This window comes from Thermobia domestica, chromosome 5 (genome assembly GCF_964235325.1).
Source record: "Thermobia domestica chromosome 5, izTheDome1.hap1.1, whole genome shotgun sequence".
NCBI lineage: Eukaryota > Metazoa > Arthropoda > Insecta > Zygentoma > Lepismatidae > Thermobia > Thermobia domestica.
In genome coordinates this window covers 75,421,259-75,442,066 of record NC_137458.1, presented here as the reverse complement: position 1 = coordinate 75,442,066, position 20,808 = coordinate 75,421,259, and positions in this window count along the sequence as shown.

Genomic DNA, 20,808 nt, shown 5'->3' with positions numbered 1-20,808 from the left:
GTTCTTGCTACTTCTGAAGAATTTTGATGGCAGCCTTTGTTGAAAAAAAGATGATGATGTGTTACACTCTGTGATAGTGTGAAGACACCCTGTGAAAGATGTCCTTCAGTGACTCTAGTTTCCTTTGGATTTTGCCAATGTGGAAGCATTTCTCTTCAATTTTGTTTGTTTTCGGCCTTACAAAGTACACTGTAGAATCTGGAATTGTTCGAGCAATTATGATGGCCAATAAGTCAGAGTCAGTTCCTACTACTACAGCAACAAAAGAGTTTTATTTACTTAGATTAATAGCTTTGCTGACAATCAGAGCATCTGCATCTCCTTCAACTTCGTACATTGTAATGCTTGAAGAGTTAAAGTGGGTTTTGAAGAAATCAATCAAACGTCTTTTATTTTCAGAGTTCAGTAAAAAGGGTTCTTGCTCAGTAGTTACAGTACTTTCGTATTTTCATCAAATGCGATTGTAGAGACATCTTTGACATTGCTCTTCTCTGTCGTTCAACATTTTTGGTGTTATTGCCTGTTGCATAGCCATCAAAAACTGCAGCTCTGCACGGTGAAATGTGTTTCTGTACATATCGTACATATTTTTCAGAAGTATTTTCATTGTGTTAATATCGGAAAAACAACCGCATGAAGTAAGAAACCACCGTCTACAACGTAACTCAATTCTGATAGTTTTCATACAGGGTTCTATATGTCCTACAATGTCCACAAGTGCAGATTTTCTAGTTTTTCTAATTGAAATTTCATCAAACAAGGAGGGAGGATAAGGTGCTAGTTCATATTTTAAAAAATGATGCATCTATTCATATGATTGCAATACCGCAGCAATTCGGCTGAGACACACAACCTTCTATTCTCTTTTTCGAACTACGCTACCAAAGGTTTTACCTATTATTCGAGATAGTGATTTTGACCCTATCTCTTTCGTCCTATCACAGTTAACTTTCTTACCAGTTACTAAGCCAGTTGCAATGTTGACTAGAAGGTCTTCTTGATAGGACTGTTCAAACGGGTTGTGAAGACTAAGCCAATCAGAAAGTTTTCTGATGTCTTGATAATCTGTCTCCTGACCGAAAGGTCTAGTTTCTACATGCTGTTCAGACACTGACGACCACTTCTCACAGAAACTTTCTAAAGCTTCACTCACTTCCATTGTAATTGGAAAAGATAAGACCGAGCCAGCCAATATCCCGCCCATAGCTCAAGCCTCCGGAAGCTTTGATTGCCCTTATCAAACTCTGTTTAATTACCATATCTGTTGCACTTCCACTCCAAAAGCAATCCTTCCTTCGCACATCAAAGTGTCTTTCAAGTTCTTCTGGTTTCAGTTTATTTCACAATTCTTCCATCTGTTGCAGATAAAACTGTGTAGATTTCGCATAGTTCAAATGTCCTGCTGCGTAAAAGTTTGGAATCATTCATTTCACCGTATAAATATGAAAGTCCCAGTCTCCAGGACGCTCCACTCGAATATAAAGTATTATTAATCTTACTTGTTCCAAACTTTGAAGCCACAGTTCAGCTTTGACTCGGCTAGATGGGTCATAAGTATTTTAATCTGGATTTTCCTGTAAGTCGTTTACGGTTTTTGTACCTATGATCAACTCATCGATACTGAAACATATATTACTATCTTCAAGGTCCCTAACTAAACTGCAAATCTGTTGATGGTGCTACATAAGTCAAAAAGTGCTTAGTGCTCTCAGTGCTCTTGCATACGTAGTTCCATTTAACATGTGCACCACAGTATTTTGCGCATACAACAAGCCCCAAAGTTCTTCAATTAAAGTACCAGATAATATGTCCAACGTCACCTAAGTATGACATTAGAAGGTGAAATCCCCCCAGTCTGACAACTACTTTAGCTAAATCACTATCTTGTTGAGCAGATATTTTATTTCCACTGCCTTCCAATACAGAAGCTGTTCAAAAGTAACGATACACGAATCCTATCCCGCCTTCTTGCTTCCGTCACAAGTAAATAGAAAGGAAGTGTAAATTGTACAGAAATTTGATGATTTCCAGTTGAGAAAAGGAACTGCAGTTATGCTGCTCATTTCAAACTGCCGGTGGTCATAATGATAGTGTGCATGAAACCATTCCACCCTGGCTTAGATGAATCTTTTATGAGATGCATGAGACGTCAAACTTCTGTGAAAATTAGCAATTCGGAGATTTTGTACTATCATATTTTCTTCCGGTATCAAATTCTTTATTTCAATATTTAAAAGTTCATTGTTTGTTGGTTTGTTATAAAATTTAATATCCCTTCCAGCAAGAGCGGATACCATAACTGCTGAAGGCAGTGCAGCACGTTATAAACGAAAATCTTGTCTATTTATTTTAGGTGTGCATATTTTAATCCCATCCATACTGTGGAAAGTACCGTGGCCACCTAATGTTCTCGCTGCATTATCAAAAACAAACTGAATCAAATTTTGAGAATGATCGGTTTGGATTGGAATAATAGAAGACATTCTAGAATATTCATATCTTCTAGATAGCTGGCTGATATTCCAAAACTATGCAAGTATATCTATCTATATATTGACGAAATCCATAGTATAGGTGAAATATAGGTGAAATTATAGTTGGACAAGTGTTTGAAGACTTGAATATGGAAATCACTAAATCACCTGATATTTATCTTTTCACAAAATTTAGTGAGCACTATGACGAATTACCTCTTATCAGTGAAATTGTGTTCTAACTGATTTCACCCATTTATTTACATGTTCTATAAAAAGTGACAATCATGTATCATTGCCGGGAGGGTGAATCACTCATCTCTTTCTTATTCTCCTTTTACATGACCGTGGAAGATATTCTAAGCCCACAGCTATGAACCATTTCAAGGTCTTGAGTCTATTTATATTAGAAACTTTGAATTCCATTTATGAGGAAAGTTATTGCACGTTAAAAATGATCAATTTGGACGTTTCTTTATATATGCACTTATATGCAATAATAACACAAACATGCATTAACCTCCGAAATATGCAAAAATATGCACTATAAAACTCTACTATTTTACCCTAAAACGGCTGTAACTAATTTCTGTTTAAAGAGCATATAAATATCACATCAAGAAAAATACATGCAAATATGCAAAAATCCGGAGTCTACAAATGACTTTCCGATAGGAAGGTGCCACTGTTTTGCTCTTCATATGTACTAAAGTGATCTTGGGTAGCTGCAGTATGTAAAGATTCTGGTAAATATAATGGTACCACACCGGACACATGCAGTCTTCGTGTGCACGGCTTGGTCAATTTCCCCCTCCCATGGTGACTGATTCTGCCTCGGCCATCTATATGATTAATGCAGAATCGTGATTCATACAACCAAGCAACTTTGTGCAGTTTTTGGCAGTTCAATGACAATGAGGAAATGTCATTTCAGTCGTTATCGACGATACCGTATAGGTAACATTTGTACAGTTGGACGACATCGCTTGTGGAAGCCTGCATCTGACATCGTGTAAAAAATTATGTGCCCAAATACACTCGTGCTTTTTCGACCATTAAGGTCTGTTAAAACCTTCTGTTAATTGTGTTAGAGTTTGCGTCTTTTGCTATTGTACCAACCTCGATATTGACGACGTCCGACATTTTAAATTCGATTTGGCAGCTCTACTTCTTTTGCTTTGATGTTAATTATCACATTCTTTTACAAGATTTTAAAGACATGGTAGCTATGATAGCTATGATAGCTCTTGAATAACCCATAAGTTGCTCGGTTCCTGACATACTACTTTCTAGTCAGTTCATCACAACAATCTGATCACAAACAAAGTCTGATATATCGCCAATCTTCAACGTTCTCCGTACCATTATTGTACTGACTGATCGAACGGTATATTTGTCACTGTCTTGCTGATGCTTCCTTTTCTTCTTACGAAAACAAAATAACCTTGATCAAAAATTGACTGTTGATCATCATATTTGGCTGGTAAATGTGTATTATGTTTTATCTGATTTCCAATTAGAATAATGAACAAAAATGATCCATCCACTTCGTTAGTATTTAATTTCTAGTTCAACATCAAAATATTTCACCTGGGCTATACTATTTACAAAGTATTACTAACCATTAGGTATGTTTGTACATAATAAGACTTGCACTTTGACGGGAAGTATGCAAAGTTCCTCACTAATTACTCAACCTAAAAGATGCTCATGGGCCTCACCATCCATTGATTGACTACGCACAGCAACATTTATTTTTGGAATGTAGCGAGAGGTCTTATTATATGTGATAAACATATTGTCCAGATAGGGCATTATTATGGACAAATCTCATCAAGTACACCCGAAATTGTAGTAGCTAGCATCAACTTAGCATCAATTACATTTAGCATGTCCAATTCTATGCTTACACTTGTAATTAAAAAGCAAGAACCTCACTGGACTACATCCTGCATCCTTTCAACCTTATCTTTGTAAACACTACTACAAAAGTGCATTACCACATGCAATTCTTCTATTCCTTCTACAGCAAGCAACCCAAAAAGCTCGGCGGTTGAATTGCTTGCGAATTCGAAAGGTGCTCGACGAAACCTCAATTTTGTAACAAATGTATCAGTGTGGCAAACTCAATATAAAAGAATAAAACAAATTGTTAAGAATGACAAATTTATTATCGTGACGGAGTTGGACGACATCAAATTTACAAAATAATCTCACTTAAGCAGTTGAAACAAAGTGAAAGGCAAGAAACAGATATAAGAGGAAAGCATTTCTCGATTCCACACAAAAGAAGAATCTCATAAAAAAGAAAAATGTTCCATAATGTAAAGGTTAATGTAAAAGTTCTACTCAAAATTTTGAAAGATGACACCCGAAAGGAAAGAACAGCTCAAGTGAACTGAATGAAATTTTGCAGAGATATTGCAGACGTAAAATGGGGGAACTGGGTTTCGTATTTTCCTGGAAAAACGGTTGGGTGGGGCACGGACCCCTCCGAACATTAGATCACGAAATATCAAAATTGCTAGTTACAGTATGTCAAATGAGTGTAAAGGACATGAAGAATTGCGATGAAACTTTGTGTATGGACAATACGCAAAAAGCAAATGGGAACGTTTTTTTTTAAATTTTCTCTAGAAAAACGGTTTTAGGGAGCGAAAGATCCCACCTAAAGTTTTGAAATTTGAAACGAGATAGGCAAAAACATGTGATTCGAAGATAATGAAATTGTGTACAGATATTGTAGACGTAAAACGAGGGAACACGGTTTTTTTATTTTCCTGAAAAAAAATGGTTGGGTAGAGACGGACCTCTCCAAACATTAGATCACGAAATACCAAAAGTGCTAGTAACAGTATATCACGTGTGTCTAAAGGGCATCAAGAATTGCAACATAACTTTGTGTATGGACAATACCCAATAAATAAATGAATACCGCTTTTTTTGTTCGGTGGAAAAACGGTTTTAGAGGATAAAAGCCCCCATATACATTTTAAAAGTTGACGCCTGAAAGGTAAGAATAGGGAAACCGAAGAGAATGATATTGTGCACAGACATTCCAGACATAAAATAAGGATACGGGTTTTGTACTTTCCTGGAGAAAACGGTTGGGTGATGCACCGACCCTTCTAAACCTTTGAGCACAAAATATCAAAAGTATTAGTAACAGTATGTCAGTTGTTTGTAAAGGACAGGAAGAATTAAAACATAATTTGTGTATGGACAATACGCAAAAAATAAAAGAACATGGGTTTTTATTTTCGGCGAAGAAAGGGCTTTTTGGCGACAAAAACTCCCACCCAAAAGTTTGAAAGTTGACGACCAAATGGCAAGAAGTGAACCGAAGTGATTGAAATTGTGCACAGATATTGTACTCATAAGATGAGGGAATACGGGTTTGTATTTTCCTAAATAAAAAAAGGTTGTTTGGCCCTCCAACCTATGACCACGAAAAATCAAAAGCGATAGTAACAATATGTCAGATATGTGTAAAGGGCATGAAAAATTGAAACGAAACCCTTAGTATAGACAATACGCAAAACATAAAAGAATACTGCATTTTATTTTCTGAGAAAAACGGTTTTAGGGGGCAAAATAACCAACCCAAAACTTTTGTAAGTTGACGCCCAAAATGTAAGAAGATATGAACGGAAATGAATGAAATTTTGCACAGATATTGTACTCATAAAATGAGAGGATATGTTTTTTTTTATTAGTCTGTAAGAGACGTTTAGGTGGGGCACGGACGAAATTCAAAATACCCAGTAACAGTATGCCAGATGTCTGTAAATGACGTGAATTACAACGAAACTTTGTGTATATACAATAAGCAAAAAATAAATGCATACGAGTTTTTATTTTGTGCAGACAAATGGCTTTATGGAGCAAAAGTTCCCACCAAAAATTTGAAATTTGAGGCACGAAAGTCAAGAAAAAGTGAACAAAAGTCAATGAAGTTATGCTCAGATATTGTAGACATATTATGAGGGAATACGAGTTTCGTATTTTCCATGAAAATATGGTTGGGTAGAGCACGGACCCATACAAATATTTGATAATTAAATATCAAAACTACTAGTAACAGTATGTCATATGTGTGTAAAGGCATGAATAATTGCAACATAACTTTGTGTATGGACATTAGGCAAATAAAGCGAGTACTTTTTTATTTTCGAGGGAAAATGGTTTTAGGGGGCCGTGTAACGTGGGTTCCTGTCACCACGGCATGGCGCGTCCTCAGGTTGCGGATCGAGGAGAAGGCCTCTAGATATAGAGGTTAGCTGCGAATATACTGAATAAGCAGTCGCGGACAGACGACTAGGAGTGGTCCTCCAGCTTGGGGGTTTGGGTAAGGCTAACACCCTCATGCTGTAAAAATAGGTACTTGTTCAGAAACATTCACAAAAGCCTCGGACAAGGACTGATAACTTGGCACGACATCAGCAAAAGAAAATGGACATGAGATTTGGAACATGGAATATTAGAAGTCTTTATAGGGTAGGCGCGTTAAAACTGTAACGAGTGAGTTAGAGAAATACAGGATGGATTTAGTAGGAGTTCAGGAAGTTAGGTGGGAAGGAAATGGATCTGAGAATTCCGGAAATTTTACGTTCTTTTACGGGGAAGGAAATAAAAATCACCAGTTAGGAACAGGGTTTTTCGTTCACAAACGAATATTACCAGCAATTAAACGGGTTGAATTTGTTACTTACATACTTTCTTTTATTACTCTTAAGGGCCTGTGGTGTGATATTGTTTTAAATGTACATGCTTCAACTGAAGATAAGAGTGACGATATAAAAGATAGTTTTTACGAAGAAGTGGAACGGATATTTGACCAACTCCCGCGATACCATATGAAGATTCTATTAGGGGATCTCAATACGAAGGTAGGACGAGAGGATATTTTCAAACCGATTGTAGGGAACGAAAGTTTGCATAAGGAAAGTAATGACAACGGTGTTAGACTCGTAAACTTTGCAACATCCAAAAACCTAATCGTGAAGAGTACAAAATTCCCACATCGCGACGTTCATAAATACACTTGGACAGCACAAGACGGGAAAACACATAATCAAATTGATCACGTTTTAGTAGATAGAAGAAGACAATCTAGCATAATTGACGTCCGGTCGTTTAGAGGGGCTGATTGCGACACTGATCACTACCTGCTAGCAGCGATAATACGGGAGAGATTATCGTTGAATAAAGGTAATATTCAATGTCCGAAAACGGAGAGATTTAATTTAAAGAAATTAGAAGAGAGCCAGGTAAGAGAGGAATACCAGATTGAAGTTTCGAATAGATTCTCGGTTTTAGAAGACTCGGAGTGCAATAGTGTTGAGGATACTTGGATTGAAATTAGAGATAGCATTAAAAGTTCAGCAATAGAAAAATTGGGATACGCGGAAATACGTAGGAACAAACCATGGTTCGACCAAGAATGCATTAAACTAGTAGAGAAGAGAAAACAGGCAAAATTACGTTGGCTACAAAATCCGAATGAAATAACTACACAAAGTTTCGCAGATATCAGGCGGGAAACTTCCAAAACTTTTAGAACAAAGAAACGGTATTTTTTGAAGGCTAAAATTAAGGAACTTGAAGATAATAGTAAAAATAAAAATATTCGGGACATGTATAAGGGGATCAGCGAATTTAAGAAAGGCTATCAACCTCGTGCTTATATATTAAAGAAATCTGACGGGACAGTTCTCACTGATACGGATAGCCTCTTAAATAGATGGAAAGATTTCTTTGACGATTTGCTGAGCACGCAGCGAAAAACTAATGCGCGTGGAGAAAAGGAGATACACACCGCAGAACCGTATATTCCAGAACCCAATCGAATAGAAGTGGAAGCCGCTATAAAGAAATTAAAGAAACACAAATCTCCGGGGGTAGATGGAATTCCGGCTGAATTAATTTTAACTGGAGGCGAAAAATTGTGGAACAAGATACACAAACTCATTCTCCTTATCTGGAACAAGGAAGAATTGCCACAAGAGTGGAAAGAGTCAATCATTGTTCCAATTCACAAGAAAGGCGACAAAACTGACTGTAATAATTATCGAGGCATTTCTCTTTTGTCAACATTCTATAAAATCCTTTCAAATATTCTGTTAGCTAGATTGACCCCATACGCAGATGAAATTATTGGAGATTATCAGTGCGGATGTAGACGAAATCGATCAACTATCGACTAAATATTTACCATTCGCCAAATACTCAAAAAGAAGTGGGAATACAATACCCCAGTACATCAACTATTTATTAATTTTAGAAAGGCTTACGACTCGGTTAGGAGTGAAATATTATACAACGTTCTTACAGAGCTTGGAATACCGAGAAAACTAATTAGATTAATTAAGACATGTTTAAGTGAATCCCAAAGTAAAGTCCGGGTAGGAAAATTTTTGTCCACGAGCTTCCACGTCGAAAATGGTCTGAAACAAGGAGATGCGTTGTCGCCTTTATTATTTAACTTTGTGCTGGAATACGCCATAAGGAAAATCAAAGATAGCAACCAGGGCCTAGAGTTGAACGGCATTCACCAGGTTATGGCATATGCTGATGATGTAAATTTAATAGGGGATGATAGGAGAACAGTAGAAATAAATGCAGAGATATTATTAAACGCTTGCAGGGACATGGGTTTAGAAGTAAATGCAGAGAAAACTAAATACATGGAAGTGCGTCGGGACCGTAATACGGCAAATTGTGGAGGCGTTAAAACATTAAATAATACTTTTGATAAAGTGGATACTTTCAAATATTTAGGATCAATATTAACAGACGAAAATCATATTCACGAAGAAATTAAATGTCGACTAAAAGCAGGGAATTCGTGTTACTATTCGGTTCAAAATCTCTTGTCGTCGCGAATTCTGTCGAGGAATTTGAAGCTTAAAATATATAAAGCGATAATCATACCTGTTGTTCTGTATGGTTGCGAAACATGGTCGCTTACTCTGAGGGAAGAACATAGACTGAAAGTATTTGAGAACAGGATCCTGAGAAGAATATTCGGACCCAAGAGGAACGAGAATGGGGAATGGCGAAAGCTTCATAACGAGAAACTACATAGTTTTTACGGTTTACCCAACATTGTTAGGGTCGTCAAGTCTAGGAGGCTTAGGTGGGCAGGTCATGTAGCTAGAATGGAAGAAAGTAGAAACGCTTTCAAAGTCTTGACTGGTAGACCCATATTAAAACGACCATTAGGTAGACCTAGGCGCAGATGGGAGGATAATATTAAGATGGATCTCGCAGAGATAGGAATACAAAGTAGAAACTGGGTGCAGTTAGCTAAGGATAGAAGTCAGTGGAGAGCTTTTGTGAACTCGGCACTGAACCTCCGGGTTCCATAGGCCATAGAGTTAGTTAGTTAGTTATGGTTTTAGGGGGAAAAAACCCCGTCGAAAATTTTGGAATTTGACCCCGAAGGCAAGAAGTGAATCGAAGTGAATGAAATTAGTACAAATATTGTAGAGGTACGATGAGAGAATACGTGTTTCGTATTTCTCTGATAAAACTGTTGAGTGGATCAAGACGTAGCAGTAGTGGTCCCCGTATATGCAGCCGAGTCAGCAAATTTTTTCTCGATTCTGATTGGCAGGTAGAGGTCACGTGACTCGAAGGCCTGCCCACGCGGGAAATTCAAATTTCCAGGTCACGTGATATGACGTCATGAGTCACCCCGCGGGAAAATCCCTCATTCTCGTTTATGACCAAGATTTTTGAAATTTGTTCCCTTTTATGGGTAAGATGAGTACTTTGATACCTCATTCTGATTGGTTGATAGCTGTCACGTGATCTTACACCCTGGGTTATTTGAAAGTCGTTCCCTTTTACGGGTAAGATGAATGCTTTGGTACCACAATGCTGATTGGTTGATAGAGGTCACGTGATCTTAGGCTCTGGTACTTTTTCTAAAATTTGTTCGCTTTTATGTGTAAGATGTGTGGTTTGGTACCTTGATTTTGATTGTTTGATAGAGGTCATATGATCTTAGACCCTGGGATTTTTTAAATTTAGGTACCCTCTTTGATCAGTACTTCTACATCGATTCTGATTGGCTGATAGAGGTTACATGATCTTAGACCCGCAACACGGTGAACAGATTACATGGTATAACGTGGGGAAATTCCTCACTCATTCGTTGCATTTTTATGGGTAAGATGAATGTTTTGGTACCTCAATTTTGAGCCCTACCCCATGTAGAAATTCAGAGTGATATGACGGTGATCACACTTGACCGGGATTTTAGTATTACATCCCTTTTTATTGTAACTGTACTGAAGTTCACCTTAAATACTATCGTTTCCTTTTAAGAAGGAAAGATGGTTCTTACCTTATATGTTTATGTATGGAGATCCTGTCCTTGAATTAGTAGCCTTTGTCTCTGAAAGGATACATTTATTTTTAACAATGGTGAAAGAGGGTCCATTCTTGTCGCTTGTAGATTTGTTATAATACGAGGGCCGCGGTGGCTCAGTAGTAGAGCGTTCACCTCTGGTGCTTGAGGTCCCGGGTTCGATCCCAGCCCCCGCCAAGTGAACTTTGTGGTGGACAAACACCATGTGCGTGGGTTTTCTCGGGGTTTTCCCGTTTCCTACCACTTTCTTCATTCCACCATTTCATCCATTTCTCATCTTCACCGTGTCCTTTAGCCTAACCGGCACAAGCGTGGGACGTAAAACTCAAAGATTTTCTTATAACACGTTGTTGTGGGTTTAACCGATTTTTTTAGCGCTCAGCGTTTTATTCCTCACTAAGCGCTTCATTAATGGAAACAGTGTTGCCAGATTTTTCTTACCTAAACTGCTCCGATTCTTTTCGAAACGGTTAAGCAGAGTGCAAGAATTTTTAAACTAAAAATTTTTCGAACTAAAAAATATTCAAAACTAAAAAAATCAAAAATATTCAAAACTAACCATAATCTTTCAACTTCAACATTATTTGGAAGTGTACGAGTAAACCACCTTTTTGAAAAATACCGCCCATCATCGTGTTCTGTTTCTCTGGTGTAGTCCGCATCCTTGTTCTGGAACTCTACACTATTCCCTGTTATGTAACACCTAACTGAGTCTTGCTGTCTTTGCTGAAAAGGCACCAACCCTGTATCACATGAATTGACAACTTGTGAAAACACTGTTTCCTCTTTTATTTCTTGTATTTTCCCAAGCAATGAATTCTCTGTTGGACCACTTTCTTGTGCAGTGTCTGATGGCTTATAGGAAGCACTGCTTCTTCTTTCTCCAACACTTGATTCGTGAACGAGAATAGAACATCCGGGTTGAAAAGCATCGCATTCTGTGTTCCCAGCAGATGTGCTCTGAAAGCAAAATAGCATTATTTAACAAGTTGAAATAGCTTTAAAATATCATTTTAAACTTATGATGCTGAAGTAATTAGTAAAATTTCTATTACTTTCTGTACAGAACAATGGCGTCTAATGACAAATTTCTAGGAGAAGGAATGTAATGACACTATTCAATAAATCTAAAAGGGAACAAATTATAACTACGGTGGTCACCGAACACTTGTTCTTCAACATTATCAGAGCGGCGCGATTTTATTTCCAGTAGCTAGCCACTCCTGGATGAAACAAATTCAACGCGATCAAAACTATATTATTACGACCAATCACTCGATTGAAACGATGAAAAAAAACGTGTCACTTTCGACGCTTCGTGCTGCCTTGTCAGATGCCATCTTGATAAAAAAAAAAAAGAAGAAGAAGACGGTCATTTTACGAAAATACGTTTTCCGACTATCCTCCGTCCGGGGATTGGACAATTTTACAGCATGGATAGACATGCCATAAAATATTATATATGTAAACTGTCATGAAATGGTTATAATATATAGGTAACTGTTTCAAGTGGAGGCTCTGCTCTCCTAAAGCCCCGTCTATATTTTGTGCTTTTTCACGACTTAGATCTTATCTAGTTCTTTAATTTAAAATTAATGTCTTCGAAATCGGTTGAGAAATGTTTGAGTTCTAGTGGAACAAACAAAAATTTTTTGACTGCTAAGAGACCTTCGCTCTGCTCCACTTTGAAAATATTAAGTTTTATGCAGGAAATATGAAAGTGGTATTAAAGCTATTGCTATACTATACATACTATACTAGCTTAAAACATAAGGTAGAATATGTCATGATCCTGAATTGTACGGTTTCAAAAATATTTGCATGTTAATTAATTATCACAATTTCAGAGAATTGTCCAAATTTCTCAAAAGAAACAGACACTAATGATAATTATTTAATTAACATGAAAATTTGATGCATATCGTTGGAAAAAGTTTTCAGTTTTTACAAAATACTCATATGCTAACGGTTTTCAATCGAAATAATTAATTATGTTGATGAATTGAGTTATTTAATGTCTTTGCACACCGACTGGATGATTTGTGACAATGTGAATGAGTGGATGAATATGAAAGCCATGAAGAGACACACAAACATCAGTGCCTTACCAAGGACTCGAACCTACGAACCGTGCTATCGTAGCTCGTACTCTCACCGTCGAAATAATTAAATCAAATAAATAATGTTAATGATAATTTTAATTAGCACTTTCGTAAAATGTAAAAACATTCTTGCTACATACTCATGTTTACCTAAAAATATTTTGTGTGTGCCTATCTTCGGGGAAAATTTGGATTATTCGTTGAAATTTTGACATATATTTGCAAAACTATTAAATAATTTTGAAAATTTACACTGCAGGAAGTGTATCTTGTTACGATCATGAACCTATTCAATGGTAATGTGGTAATAATATTTCTTTGACCCTGACAATTTAGTAAACAAGAAGTGCCTTTATTATCAATATTCTTTATTACAATTGAAAAGTAATATTGGTTGTTATTTCTTTTCTAACACATGATGCAACATGCTCTTACGTTTCTACCTCCTGGCCTCGACTGGACTGAGGTAGCGATTGAAGAGTGGCTTGCAGGGTTGCCACACTTGATACTCGCGATGATGCCAAACACGGCTCTGAATTATGCTAGATTTTTATAAATTATGCCAGATTTTCAAATTAACTTTCCTAACTAATTTTAAAGACCCGCTCCTGCTTGTCTTCATTATTTTAATGAAATGTTTTAACTGTATTCATGTACAAAGCTAATATGCTGCTGTTAGGAGTGATAATGAAATAAATTGGTAAATGACACATTATAGGGGAGGAAGGGCGGCACATTATAGTGGTTTTAGGAATGGATAACATTTCAAGAAATATATGCACAACATGCCGCTTCCGACACAGCCCTGAAGCATTTTTTTAGTGTATTACTAGCTGTCCCCTGAGGCTCACGGTATCCCTCCCCTCCCAAGCTGTAAATTAAAAGGTACAGAAACATCCAAGATAAACACACATTCTGGTTTCAATTCACAGTAATAAAACTATTGGTAAGTGAATGTGTTTCGCAGGGTCATGTTTTGCTATTTTTGAACATTTATCTGAATTCAACAATAAATTACAACCGCGAAAATACTACCGGCTTCATCGCTCCAACCATCGCTTCAACTAAAACGAATAATTCCCGACGGTCCTTGAACCATCTAAATTTTCGTTCTTTTTCTGTACTCCAGAGGGAAGATTGAAATTCTACTAGCTTTGACCAAGATGCTAAAGTCAAGATGCTAGATGCTAAATGCATGTGAATTATGCTAGATCTAGCACCAAGATGCTAGATCTGGCTTCACTGGTGGCTTGGTCTTTATATAATATAGCTTACTGATAATTCAAAGCATATATAGATTATGATATGAATATATCTATTACCACTTTGATCAACATTTGTGACACAATGTTGCAAAATATTGTATTATTAATGTTGTTGCTTCTCAAAGTTTTGACTAGGCTACAGGTCATATATTTGAATATTTATATCGAACAAGCAATAAATAAATAAATAAACCACGAAAATACGTGTCTGAATTTATGTCTACAATGTAGGTTCCAGCTAGGGTAACTAAATGGTTACAATCGTCTGGTTGATAATCAGAAACTCTGTTGGAACTAATTGAAAACCTTAGATTCCTGTTAGCCTCGTTGCATGAAGTGGGACTTAAATAATCTGAAGTTTATTCTACCCGCACCTAACAGATGCAGCTGATCTGATATTCTCTTAAAAGAATGTAACATTCAAATCTTGTTTTATCATCAAAAGTCATGGCACGTGATGTAGCTCATAGATCTAAAAATATTGAACATGAAACTTTATAGAAATATATTACATACTTCTTCCTGTTGTGTTCTTTGAGTTTCTGGCGAATCTGAACGTGAATCGGAAGAATCTTCGTTGTCATCAGTGGATATCTTCTTCAAAAGCTTAGCACTTCTCATGTCTTCGTTGGCCTGCATCTTTCTTTTTCTGTTTTGAGCACCAGAATTTTTTTTAGGAGGCATGATTAAGTATATACTATAACAGTCTAAGTATTAATTAAAAATTCAAAAAATAACTTTGAAAACAAAGACAGACTAAAAATACAACGATAGAAAGCTCGGTTTCGTAAACACACCTACTCAAAAGGTGACTTAACAATACTCCCTTTTTGCAAACTGTGTGTCTGCTCTGTTGTAGCTAAATATAAAAATAAAATAGCACGGACTCTTTGTGCAGGAGCGGGAAACAAACAATTTTGTTTGTATTAATCATAGCGCTCTCTTCGAATTTCATGTTTATCCTAAAGTTCTGGATAGATATAGCAACAAGCGAAAACACACACACTATTGAAAAAGATTAAAGAAATTCGAATAGCGTTATAACTGGACAAAACTGCCATGAACAGTTTTCTGTTGCTTTGGGACATGCTAAACAGAAACAATGAGAAAGCACACATTGCACTTTTCTTGGACCAACTTGCAACAGCCAAAACCGATCATTATACATTCTTTTACAAATAAGAGCAGTTTTCAAGACCCTTATTTCGTACTTTTCATTAAACTTGGCAAAATTACCTTTGGTTGGTATACAGGTCAACTTTGAGAACAGTTATGGAAATTTACAACTATTTACGTTTCACACTATCGATAAGAAATGAGATTTCAATACATCAGAAGCTCTGTGCTTTTAAAATGTTCGAAATGAGTAACATCATTAATTTCCAACAAAAATTGTAAACTTTTGAAATTATATTCTGTATGTGACCACACAAATAGCATTTTAATTTCGATTCTTATACATTAAAAAAATATTTTGTGATATGTAACACTAGATTGCACCTTGTATATCACATCATCATTAACAAATATTATATAATAACTTCATTTAAGTAATAAGTAAAAGCTTGTGACTCATATGGAATTACTTTGTTTGGGTTGCGAGCGAAGCGAGCAAGAATTTTTTTCTTACCAAATCCATTTCTTTCTAAACCAACAACAATATTGATTTATTAGGGCGCCAACACTTTCACCAGGCGCCCCGTTGTTTACTATCGTCTAAAATTTTTCCTTTCCTCTTGCTCGTTCGGCGACACCTTGCTGTCAGCGCCCGGGGCGACCGCCCCGCTGGCCCCCCTAGCTACGGCTCTGGATACAACATCGGCTGACGCTTGCATTTCAATCATATGTGCTTCTATGTCAACACACAAAGAAGTCTAGCAGCATTTGATTTTAATCCACGAACGGAAGCGTTACACTGCCAGATTTATTTTCTAAAAGTGTATTCTTTTCAAGGACCATGGTTCGAAACCCACCAAGCATGATTAAATCTGATCTCATTTAAGTGGTTAGCACACACAACTTTGGTTTGAAAGACCTGAGTTTGATTCCTGGAGAAACATTTCTTAGTATTTTTCTTTTTAGTTTTCTAAAATTTGGTTTAAATTTCTAGTTCCAAAATTTTAAAGTTTAGTTCGATAAAAAGTTTGATTTGAAAATTTAGTTCGAAAGTTTCTAATTTAAAATATCTTTTAGTTCTAAACTTTTGTTTTTTAAAAAAGGTTTAGTTCGACAAAATTTTGTTTCATTTTGTTTGTTTCCATTTTTTGGTTCGAAATTTTTGGTTTAAATTTATTAATTCGAAAAGTTTTGGTTTGAAATTTTTTAGTTCGAAAAAAATTTGTTTTGAATTTTTTTTTAGTTTGAAAATTCTTGCCTTCTGCGGAACCGTTTCGAAAAGAATCGGAGCAGTTTAGGTAAGAGAAACCTGGCAACACTGTTTCCATTAATGAAGCGCTTACTGAGCGTTTAAAAAAATCGTTTAAACTCACAACAATGTGTTATAAAAAATCCACAAGCGACAAGGATGGACCCCTCTTTCATCATTGTTAAAAAAAAAGTATCCTTTCAGAGAGACATAGGCTACTAATTCAAGGACATGATCTCCATACGTAAACATATAAGGCGGCTGTCTCTCCATCAAGGTAAGAAAGCTGGTAATCATCTTGTCTGTCAAAGAGAACTGTAATATTTAATGTAAACTTCAGTACAATATCACGATACCAAAAAAGGGTTATTTGAGGAGGGGTTGAACCCTCCATGGGAACTTTAAGGTACCAAAAAGGATAACCATAAAAAGGGAACAAAATTCTAAAATCCAGGTCTAGCATGGATCGACTGATCTCATGACGTCATATCACGTCAACTAAACAAAAATTGAATTTTCCTCGTGGGCTTGGGGGGCTAAGATCATGTAACTTCTATCCACCAATCAAAATCGAGGTACTAAAGCACTCGATTGTAAACGGAAACAAATGAGTGAGGGATTTCTCCACGTTATACCATGTAATCTGTTCACCGTGTGGCTGGTCTGAAATCACGTGACCTCTATGAGCCAATCAGTATCGTGATACCAAAGTACTCATCAGAGAAAATATCCGTAAAAGGGAACGATTTTTAAAAATCCTAGGACCTAAGAACACGTGACCTCTATCAGAAAATCAGAATCGAGGTTCCAAAGCACTCATCTTACCCGTAAAAAAGGGAACAAATTTCAAAAGTCCCAGGGCTTAAGATCACGTGACATCTATCAACCAATCAGCATCATGGTACCAAAGCATTCATGTTACCCGTAAAGGGAAATAATATCAAATATCCCAGGGTGTAAGATCACGTGACAGCTGTCAACCAATCAGAATGAGGTATCAAAGTATTCATCTTACCCATAAAAAAGAACAAATTTCAAAAATCTTGGTCATAAAAGAGAATGAGGGATTTCCCCGCGGGGTGACTCATGACGTCATATCACGTGACCTGGAAATTTGAATTTCCCGCGTCGGCGGGGCTTCAAGTCACCTCTATCCGCCAATCAGAATCGAGAAAAAATTTGCTGACTCGGCTGCATAGACAGGGACCACTATTTCTGACGTTGAGCGGCGGCAGAAATGGACCGAAGCGAATAAAATTGTATGTAATTACTGGATATGTAAAATATGGCCGTTTCGTGATTCACAAGTGTCGTGTCTCCACCCGTTTTGTTTTTAAATTTGGCATATCAACTATAAGCACAAAGAGTATAGGAAAGAGACACAGGAAAGGTGTTAGTTTTACATAGGGTCTATATAATATCTACACAAAGTTTAATTACCTTCAGTCCTCTCATTCCTGCGTTATTATGGTAATATTTACTTTTCTCTGGATGGAGCTTATGCCCGAACACTGTTTTCTCGCAAATAATTAAAACACAATTAATTTATGTTTTGCAAACTGTCCCTATAGGGAATTTCGTTGCAATTCTCCATATTCTTTACGAACATCCGACGTATGCCTATTTGCACTCCTGATATTTCGTTAGCAACAGTTTATTCAACCTCATTGAAACTCTTTTTTCCAGGAAAATACGAAACCCAACTATCTCATTGTACGTCGACAATATCTGTGCACAATGTCATTCAATTCGGTGATTTCTTCTTGCCTTTTGGGCCTCAAATTTCAAAATTTTATGTGGGGGCTTTTGTCCCCCAAAATTGTTTTCCACATAAAATAAAAAACGCATTACTTTTTTGCGTATTGTAACTACGTAATGTGTCGTTCTAATTCTTCATTCATGAAGCACTTATAACATACTATTATTAGCACTTTTGATATTTCATGATCAAAGATTTGGAGGGGTCTGTGTCCCACTTAAACGGTTTTCTTCCTTTTTGCAGGAAAATAAGAAACCCAAATTTCCTAATTTTACGTCTACAATAGCTGTGCACAATTGCATTCACTTCGGTTGACTTTCTTTGGCCTTTCTTGCAAAAACTTTCAAAATTTTTGGTGCGGGTTTTTGCTCCCTAAAGATGTTTTTCCGGAGAAAAGAAAACAAACTTATTCGTTTATTTTTTGCGTATTGTCCCTATACAATGTGTCGTTCCAATCTTCTATGTGCTTCTAGTACTTGTGACATACTGTGTTTAGCAGTTTGATATTCCACGATCGAAAATTTTTAAGGTGTGTGTGTCCCACCTAAACGGTTTTCTTTTCTTCAGGAAAATACGGAACCCGTATTCCACCATTCTATGTCTACAATATTTGTGCATAATTTGATTCACTTCAGTTCACATATTGACGGTGGTAGTTTCATATATTGACAAAAGAAGAATGGGCAAAGATCACAAACCTCCGGCGCCATCTTGAAGTCCGTCATTTTGAAATCTTTGTAAGTTTTGGAAATTGAAGGTAGTTATGTGATATATCAGTTAGGACCAGCATGTTCATAAAAGTCAATCATGAAGTTTAGTGATCATTATCTGTACTTATTTGGAAGATTTAGGATAATCTTCGTAGTTATTTACGAAAATCTAGCAGACTGATATTCGTATGATAAAAGTTTGGACTATCAGCAAAACCCATATAAGTTCATTATATCCAAAGCAAAGGAAACTAACTGCGCAATTTGGTATCCAAGTTATATATTATTACATTTTAATATCGAATATCAAATTTCACTGTTTGTTTGTTGATATGTGAGCTAATTCTTGTCTACAATACGACTAATAATACTAAAAGACCCACACATCGAATTTAGTTCATGCCTTTAACATTTCTTACATTCAAGGTACAATTTTAAACCTCAACCTTTCGAAAATTATGAACCCCATAGACTCCTTCTTACAAATAGTAGTATCAATAATACAACCTAATAGTACCAATATTATCAATAATACAACTTACAATAATAGTACCAATCTTTACGGTAACCAACCGACCAACTTTAAGCAAAACTCTTGTAAAATGAATTGAAGTATTTCACTTTAACAAACTACGATTACGGTCTTTAGGCTAAGCATAACAATGGTAAAGGCAAGTTAATGTTTATGAAATATATGATGAAATTGCAATGTGGAAGGAAATTGGAGTATCCCGAGAAAACCCACTCACGGTACGATGGTAACCACCACCAAGTTTCTTGTCTGAGGATCGAACCAGAAGCCCCCGTACCAGAGGCAAGCTACTTACCACTGAGTCACGGTGTCCTCGTCCAATCATTAAAAGTCGTATGCATCCAGTTAAGAATAACTGGCAGAGAAAAACGTACTTCTGACCGTTTGTACTTCTTGTATGTTGGTTTATAGCACATAATATTTAGTATATCGATACATCTGGTAGAATCATAGTGTTTCTTTCAAAGTAGGGGCAGTGTGACTTAGTGATAGAGCGCTTACTTCTGTCCGTAGTGGAGGATGGACCTCGTTCGATCCCAGACTATAAAAGTTTGTAGTGGATACCATTATACCCGTGAGATTTCTCGGGATTATCATGTATTCCCCTTCATTCTTGTTTCACGAATTATTTCCTAAAAATTTGCTTCCATCTATTGCCACTCTACATTATTGGATCGGATTTCAGTTTAGCATCCCTTCGATATCAATATTACACGAGACATCGAGCTACGGATTAACGTGAAATCCTAAATGCTTGCGCTCCCACAGAGAATCGGAGCGGGGTCTTCTATCCGAAAGTCACACACGCTACCCCATAGCCATGCGTAATATCTCTTTCTTTATAAGCCTAGAAGGCATAAACCTTTAAACTATTTGGACTTCATATAAGTTTTTCCGTGATAGGCAATTCTATACTTAGACAAAGTAGATGAATAATATATGTACATCCTCCCTTTTTTCAGAATTTTAACAATGTTGATGTGACTGCTATCAGGTTCTAAGATTCCTGTTAGTTGAAATATCGTTAGTTGAATTGCAGTTAACTTGCTTCGGTCAACGTTTCATAAAATATTCCAATAATTCTTCAATTTCTTTGGGGTGACCTTTGTGTTGCCCCTGTACCATATAGAATTGTGTATTAATGGAAGCTAAGGCTAAAAATAATATACATTTGCCTTCCACCGACTTCGATCAGACAGTTTGTTCTCGCGATGTTTTGGGTAT